This window comes from Pseudorasbora parva, chromosome 3 (assembly GCF_024679245.1).
Source record: "Pseudorasbora parva isolate DD20220531a chromosome 3, ASM2467924v1, whole genome shotgun sequence".
NCBI lineage: Eukaryota > Metazoa > Chordata > Actinopteri > Cypriniformes > Gobionidae > Pseudorasbora > Pseudorasbora parva.
Genome location: NC_090174.1, coordinates 45,737,147 through 45,746,096, shown reverse-complemented (window position 1 = coordinate 45,746,096; position 8,950 = coordinate 45,737,147).

Below are 8,950 nucleotides of genomic sequence, written 5' to 3'. Positions count from 1 at the left end.
CTTAATTAGGGTCAAATAAATTTCAGTTCATAAAGTTGAGGTATCCCTGCATTGCATGTAAATACGAAATGATGAGAATTTGTACATTTTAATATGTACGAAAGACAAAAGTCTTCCAAAGACAGTAATACATAACTCACTGAAACGGAGTGAAAATTCAAATAATAATGAATGTGTTAATCAAAAGCTGATTAGATATGCATTGTTAAGAAACTGTTAAAAGTAAAATGATTTCCGTAAATGCAGTGATGAAATGCTGTGTGGGCCTCAGTGGTCTGTGTGTGGGATTCCACAAATCTGGAAGACCTTCTGAATGTAGTTGGGAGAATTTATGAATAATAAATAATTTACTACCATTGCAAGAATAATATATAATCATATTATCAACAAAAAAGTAACTGTAGTCTGAATACGAGTATTTTAAAAAGTAATAAATCTAATTGCAAGTACTTCATTTTTGGAATCTGATTACATAATCCGGATTACATGTAATGAGTTATTACCCAATGCTGCCCACAACATATGATAGCCACAGAAACAGTGATGTTGTCTACAGCTGGCTTTTCCACTCTGCAAAAGCGGCACAGATGGAACGCAGCTGATCTGATGTCTTTTGAGTCCTCTGTACTCCCACGACAGAGAAAAGCATAAAAGTTATATTGGGAAAAAAACATGAGATAAACAATAGGATTCTCTCACAAGATACTGCACATACAGGGCAAACTAATATATGTAACATTAAAAAACCTGTTACTTTACCTTGAAGCAACAAAATATTCTAATGATTAATTTTTTCTAGTGATAATAATTATCACTGATGCATTAGCACTACACTTGACATGTAGCGTAACGATAAAAACATCACTGTTCTAGAATCCAAAATAAAATATATAATCTATAATAGTATCTCCATGATACTAATATAATACTGCTGCAAGCTCAATAGATTGATTAAAGGAACTTACTAATTAATGCATATGCACACACACACACACACACACACACACACACACACACGCACACACACGCACACACACACACGCACACACGCACACACACACACACACACACACACACACACGCATGCACACACGCACGCGCACACACGCACGCACCCACACACACTCACAGCCCTGGGGAATTATCTGTCCTATATTCAGACAAGTGGAAAGTTCATTCATTCTGCACAATGATTGAGAGCTGTGAACAAAGTTAATTTTACTGCAGGTTCCATTAAAATACCTGTGTGCTTTCATTAAACTCACTCACTGCTCTCTAGCTCGCTCGCCAAAAGTATTGGGACATCCCTCCAAATCACTGAATTCAGGTGTTCCATTCAAGTGTGGAACCATGATAGGTTTCCACCGGGTCAATAAGTCTATTTGGGAATTTTCCTCATTGCTAAATATTCTATGTTAGTGGTATTATAACAAATTGGAAGCAATTGGAAACAACAGCAACTCAGCCACTAAGTGATAGGCCACGTAAAATCACAGAGGGGGGTCAGCGCACGCTGAGGCGCACTGCGCAGAAGTCGCCAACTTTCTGCAGAGTCAATCCGATGGACGGGTCTGGGTTTGAACAGTACGTGCCTGACTGCATTATTCCAAATGTAAAGTTTGGTGGTGGTGGTGGGTGGGGGTGTGTGTGTATGAGTGTGTGTGTGGGGAGGGGCATTGTATTACAGTGACAATGAATAAAGAACTCACTATTTATATATAGTATAATATAAACTACAATATATTAACTATGGAATAACTATAAACTAATAGTTTGCAAATTATTTGTAAGTAACTTATTACTGTACACTTATAATGAAGTGTTAACAGAAAACATATAAATATGATTATGTGCATAGTAAAATTTTATGCAGAAGCTGTTGTTTCTTGGTCTAGTGTGTTTTTTTATTTAAAGTGTGCCTGTTCAAGTATGCTAGTTGCAAGCAAATTAAATAATGAAATGTATTTAAGCTTTTCTTCTTAAATAAATAAATTATTCGTGTGTGTGTGTGTGTATTCAGTGCTCAGCACAGCTGTCACAGTGATCTCACCATAATGAATGTGCAGGAAGTGATGCGATATTTAATGTGGCCAGTGGCATCAGCTGGTGGGCAGTCATCCAATGAGACACAAGAACAGCGTTTTACAGCAATCACTCCATTTTCACACTGAAGAAAAAACTGGACAAACAAGCGAGAAAGAGTTCTTAGAGAAGTGTCAGTGCAGATTAGGAATTTATTCAATACAATGCTAAAAGACACACAGCTCTGTGATGGTCATGCAGAAAAAAAAAGAATAAATAAATAAAGCAAGCAAGTAATCAAATTACATAACCAAATTTCAGCATGTTTTTGAATGTGACCATCATGCCTGGTATGACAGCAGCTCATGTTGTCAGATTCTAATTGGACCAATCGGCTACAAAAGCTCTTGTGGGGATTTTAAGAGAAATGGGAGTTTTCAGCAGTAAACAGCTTTTATCCATTTCACTTTCTAAGAAGGCACTTGGCCCCAAACTGTCACTTTTAAAGATTCAATGAAATGAAAATTGGGCTTTTGTGGCTTTTAGTCCATGTCTGTATGTTTTTATGCCATCTGTATGCTAGTGTATATCCTAGCCAAAATATTGATGACACAGGTAGCTCTCTGGGGCATAGCCAAATCTTTGTCTAATAATATGCTCTGCAGAATTAAAAAAGTCCTTCCATTCTAATACCACATGCTTCTGACCAAAGCATGGTTCATTTTAATCAAAATTACCATTTTAAATATTTAAAAAATAAAAATGCACTTGCTTGAGTTTGACTATGCTTCTGAGAGTAGGACATTTTACATTAGCAAGGAAAGGGTTCACAGCGAAATAACGAAGACAGCCATCCAGGTCTAAAGACAACTGATCCGAATAAAAGAGAATGATGCTAACTCAAGTGTACAGACTGCACAATTATATGGACTATCTAAGATTTAGCCACAGAACTCCTCCAAATTAGAAACTGTTACTTTTTGTGTCACTTTATTAAGAAAGCTTGTAAGTCTGCATCAAAGAACAGCCAACCAGAAACTTTCTCTTGCACCCTCTCTCTCTCTCTCTCCATTCCCTTCACAATTCTGTTCCAGTCTGTGCGTTGGCAGAGAAAAAGATATGGCCACATTTAGTACAACAGCATGATTGTAATTCTGCTGCTGCTGCTTAAATATGTGTAAAGAAAATAGTTACAATCTGCATGATTTAAAAAAATAATGGTCAAAAAACATCCAAATCTATTTTTGAATGACCTTAAAGTCTTAATCACAGCTCTGACAGCTGATTTGTAAAATAATGTAATGTCAATAACGGCTAGCAAGCAAAGTTGATTTATTGACTTAATCAGTAATCAGAGCATTACGGGTCCACGACTGCTGACCGGAAAATTCAGATCTCACAACCTCTCATGAGCACTGCTTACAATCCTGCAAATAATTTTTTTCATCAAATGGACGATGCCAAACACTAGCAAAAGCAGTAGTAAATCTAAACAATTTTTGTTAGAATTTATGTGTGTGTATGTATATATATATATATATATATATATATATATATATATATATATATATATATATATATATATATATATATATTATATATTTTTATATATATATATATATATATATATATATATATATATATATATATATATATATATATATATATATATATATATATATATATATATATATTCTAACACATTTTTTTTAGATTTATTAATATGTATATATTAAGTTTGTAATTATTATAAATTATATATATAATTATTATAATTATTATAAATACAAACACATGCATGTATATATTTAAGAAAAATGTGTTATATTTTTATATATAATATAAATTATATAAATATATACTATATATCTAAGTGGATGCTGCACACTGGGGGTTGAGGAGAGACCCCTGACATGAGTGTAAATCTCTTTGGGTACATTCATTCATTCATTCATTCATTCATTCATTCATTCATTCATTCATTCATTCATTCATTCATTCATTCATTCATTCAAGGTGAATTTAGGGTGCTGGGACAAAGTCATCTTAATGGCAAAAAGTGTGGTCCTGGTCAAGACAATCTCCTGAACTCCAAACTGAATGTCAGAATGGGAAAGAAAGGTGATTTAAGCATTTTTTAGCGTGGCATGGTTGTTGGTGCCAGATGGGCTGGTCTGAGTATTTCACAATCTGCTCAGTTACTGGGATTTTCACACACAACCATTTCTAGGGTATACAAAGAGTGGTGTGAAAAAGGAAAAACATCCAGTATGCGGCAGTCCTGTGGGTGAAAATGCCTTGTTGATGCTAGAGGTCAGAGGAGAATGGGCCGACTGATTCAAGCTGATAGAAGAGCAACTTTGACTGAAATAACCACTCGTTACAACCGAGGTATGCAGCAAAGCATTTGTGAAGCCACAACACGCACAACCTTGAGGCGGATTGGCTACAACAGCAGAAGACCCCACCGGGTACCACTCATCTCCACTACAAATAGGAAAAAGAGGATACAATTTGCACGAGCTCACCAAAATTGGACAGTTAAAGACCGGAAAAATGTTGCCTGGTTTGATGAATCTCGATTTCTGTTGAGACATTCAGATGGTAGAGTCAGAATTTGGCGTAAACAGAATAAGAAAATGGATCCATCATGCCTTGTTATCATTGTGCAGGCTGGTGGTGGTGGTAGTGTAATGGTGTGGGGGATATTTTCTTGGCACACTTTAGGCCCCTTAGTGCCAACTGGGCATTGTTTAAGTACAATTATGCACAATGCGCGCAATCCCACGCCGAAACCCAAGCCCTGCAACAATATTCCATATTAATCTGGAACAAAATAAACAAGTGAGTGAAGGGAGGCGGGTTTGTGTGTCAACCCACATTTGGAGAGATAAGAGAGTGAAGCTGATATTGTGTATTTATTTTTGGACAACACTAAGTTTATTATTTTAGATGCCTTTTTAAAAGACTACAATTTAAAAATGCATATACAATTCAACCCTCCAAAATTGAATATATATATATATATATATATATATATATATATATATATATATATATATATATATATATATATATATATATATATATATATATCCTCCCATTTAAAAATAGCATATATATGCTATTTTTAACAGGTCTGAGGTGATGCTGATTAGTCAGAAATTGGAGGAGAATTAATTACTTATAACACAACACAATGTATTTTACACAACACAATGACCATGAGCCACCTTGACTGAACACACACACACCACTGGGGTCAAGCTGTAAATTATCTGTATATCAGTTATATGTGTGCGCATCTTCGTCGTACCGCTCACTAACACTGGGCATTCTGTAATAGGAACCCATGGTTGACTAAGCACACATACGCACACAAACCCACACACCCAGTAACAGCCTCAGCAGCCATCACTCTTTCTTTTTTTCCCCCATTTCTTCTCCTTCATCATTTATTCTCTGCATTTTTTCCAGGCAGAGATTCTTCAGTGCCGACCCACTGAAGCATAGAGACTCGCCCTGAGCACACACACAAACACACAAGAGTACTAACACATTCCTAACTTGTCTCTGCAGTCCCACACACACACACACACAAACACACACACAATCTAAGAGAACAAATCAGATTTACTGCAGATTAATCGCTGATTTCCTAAACAGAACCACAGCAGAGAGAACGAAACTGATTTATATTTCTTTTTAAATATTGCATTAATTATTATTAAATGATCACTGTTCATATTCAAATATTTCTCAGTATCACATATGCAATACTGTATTCCAGTAGTTATTGCAAAAAAACCTGTCTTTGGAAAAACCACATACTTTTAAAAGGAGTATTTATACTTTAAAAAATATACCTAAGCATGTACTCCTTGCATATTCATTTCAATTAAATAAAAATGGTATTATAGTTTAAATTTATATAGAAGTACTTTGACTCTCCTGAACTCCAAACTGAATGTCAGAATGGGAAAGAAAGGTGATTTAAGCAACTTTGAGCGTGGCATGGTGGTTGGTGCCAGACGGGCCGGTCTGAGTATTTCACAATCTGCTCAGTTAATGAGATTTTCATGCACAACCATTTCTAGGGTTTACAAAGAATGGTGTGAAAAGGGAAAAACATCCAGTATGCAGCAGTCCTGTGGGTGAAAATGCCTTGTTGATGCTAGAGGTCAGAGGAGAATGGGCCGACTGATTCAAGCTGATAGAAGAGCAACTTTGACTGAAATAACCACTGGTTACAACCGAGGTATGCAGCAAAGCATTTGTGAAGCCACAACACGCACAACCTTGAGGTGGATGGGCTACAACAGCAGAAGACCCCACCGGGTACCAGTCATCTCCACTACAAATAGGAAAAAGACAATTTGCACGAGCTCACCAAAGTTGGACAGTTGAAGACTGGAAAAATGTTGCCTGGTCTGATGAGTCTCAATTTCTGTTTCATCATGCCTTGTTACCACTGTGAAGGCTGGTGGTGGTGTAATGGTGTGGGGGATGTTTTCTTGGCACAATTTATGCCCCTTAGTGCCAATTGGGCATCGTTTATATGCCACGGCCTACCTGAGCATTCTTTCTGACCATGTCCATCCCTTTATGACCACCATGTACCCATTCCCTGATGGCTACTTCCAGCAGGATAATGCACCATGTCACAAAGCTCGAATCATTTCAAATTGGTTTCTTGAACATGACAATGAGTTCACTGTACTAAAATGGCCCTCACAGTCACCGGATGTCAACCCAATAGAGCATCTTTGGGATGTGGTGGAACGGGAGCTTCGAGCCCTGGATGTGCATCCCACAAATCTTCATCAACTGCAAGATGCTATCCTATCAATATGGGCCAACATTTCTAAAGAATGCTTTCAGCACCTTGTTGAATCAATGCCACGTAGAATTAAGGCAGTTCTGAAACACAGTATTAGTATGGTGTTCCTAATAATCCTAAAGGTGAGTGTGTGTGTGTGTGTGTGTGTATATATATGTGTTTTTTTTTTGCTGAAAGCAATAATTTGTCAAAATAACATAAAAGATGCAGTGTTGTCAGACCTCAAATAATGGAAAGAAAATAAGTTCATATTTATTTTTAACAATACTAATGTTTTAACTTCAATATTTGGTGGAATAACCCTGATTTTGAATCACAGCTTTAATGCGTCTTGACATGCTCTCCACCAGTCTTTCACTTTGATGTTTGGTGATTTTATGCCACTCCTGGTGCAAAAATGCACGCTGCTCTGATTTGTTTGATGGCTTGTGACCATCCATCTTCCTCTTGATCTCATTTCAGAGGTTTTCAATGGGGTTCAGGTCAGGAAATTGAAATTCAACAGACATTACTTGTAACATACTTGTAGAGATGCTGATTTTAGAAAAAACTGCAGTGGTCTCTTAATTTGTTCAAGAGCTGTACTGTATATATATTAAACTAAATGTTATGTTAGATGCAATTAATCACGATTAATCGACTTGACAAAACTAGTATTTTCATAATTACTTCTATTGTTTTTAAATTATGTTTTAATGTACTGATAAGCATTTATGGTCAACTCTAAATATACTTCATTTGTGTTTAAACATGAAAATGTTTAAAATCATCATGCATTTAAATACATATGTAATTACACATTTTTAATGAAGTTCCAATTTGGTATAAAATATATTAACTTTAAATGTATTGTCAAATAACACTATTTACAAAAGTTACTTCTTTAAAGCAAGGAAAACATTATTAAAACAATGATTTAAAAAGCATTTTAAAGAAAAACCTTTCCTTTGACATTATTACAAATTGCTCTGTTTAAAAAAAGTACTTGATTAAATCAATATACTTTTAAGATATTTTCTATAATATACTTTCAAGTGCACATTCATGTTTAAACACACTTTTTCACACGGGTAGGCTTGGAATCTCATTCATTCAGATTAAATCACTAATTTAGATTCTGCAATAAGAACTTTTACACAGCTTCTAGTCAATAACTTCAAGCACTCTCTGAAATCACACGTGGCTAGAAGATTGTTTAAGAACCAGAGTGCTCCAGAGTAAAAGTTATCACAGGGGAGTTTATTTATGATGTTCGAATTGTACTGCCGATGCGAACAGGCTGTAAATTCCATGCTAATATGTTAATGAATAGCCTGCAGACTGTGCCTGTGATGTTCAAATCAAGATTCTACACGATTCACTTCATGAAAGCATTTAGCTAGGAGCTGCTTCAAGTTAATGCCACCGATCAAATTCTGGGGGTTTATAATTAGCTGCTTCCTCAGGCTCAACCACTGCCTTCATCAGTTTTCTCAAGCGTCTATATCCACAAGGGTCATTCAAACTTCATCACACAACCCTGGAAGTAATCCGTGTACCTGACACGGTTTTCTCTAAAGCGTCATACGAATCCGTGAATACGACTGATGAGAAGGGCATCTGGGGGCGTGGCTTAGAGAGCATGTGATGATGCTGCTGTGAGGATTGCACTAATTACATCATTGAAAGCATGAGATCAAACTCTGCCTTTTGTAAAAGTGCGACAACACAAAGTCTCCCTGTAATGCATACACAATCGCAGGACGGATTAGGGCTTCTAAGATATCAGAGGAAGTAAAAGCCTCATCCATCATTAAGTTCCCCTTCTTAACCCCCTTTGGGGTGCAGTGGGCCTCTATCGTTCCTGCACATTCATCTGTGTGTCCGTCCTCTAAGTTCCCCCAGGAAACAGCTCTCCCTGTCCTTGCGTAGCTCACGCAAATATGCCCTGTCAGCAGCTCTCACTGTCCATCTGCTAGAGGCCTGAACCCCAACTGCAACACGCCTACCGAAAGAGCATAAAGTGTGTGTGGAAGAAAGCGTGTGCGTGTTTGTCAAGCTGAATTATGCCCCATGGTTTCTGTAGAGCTGAGGTCAGACTTATGATAT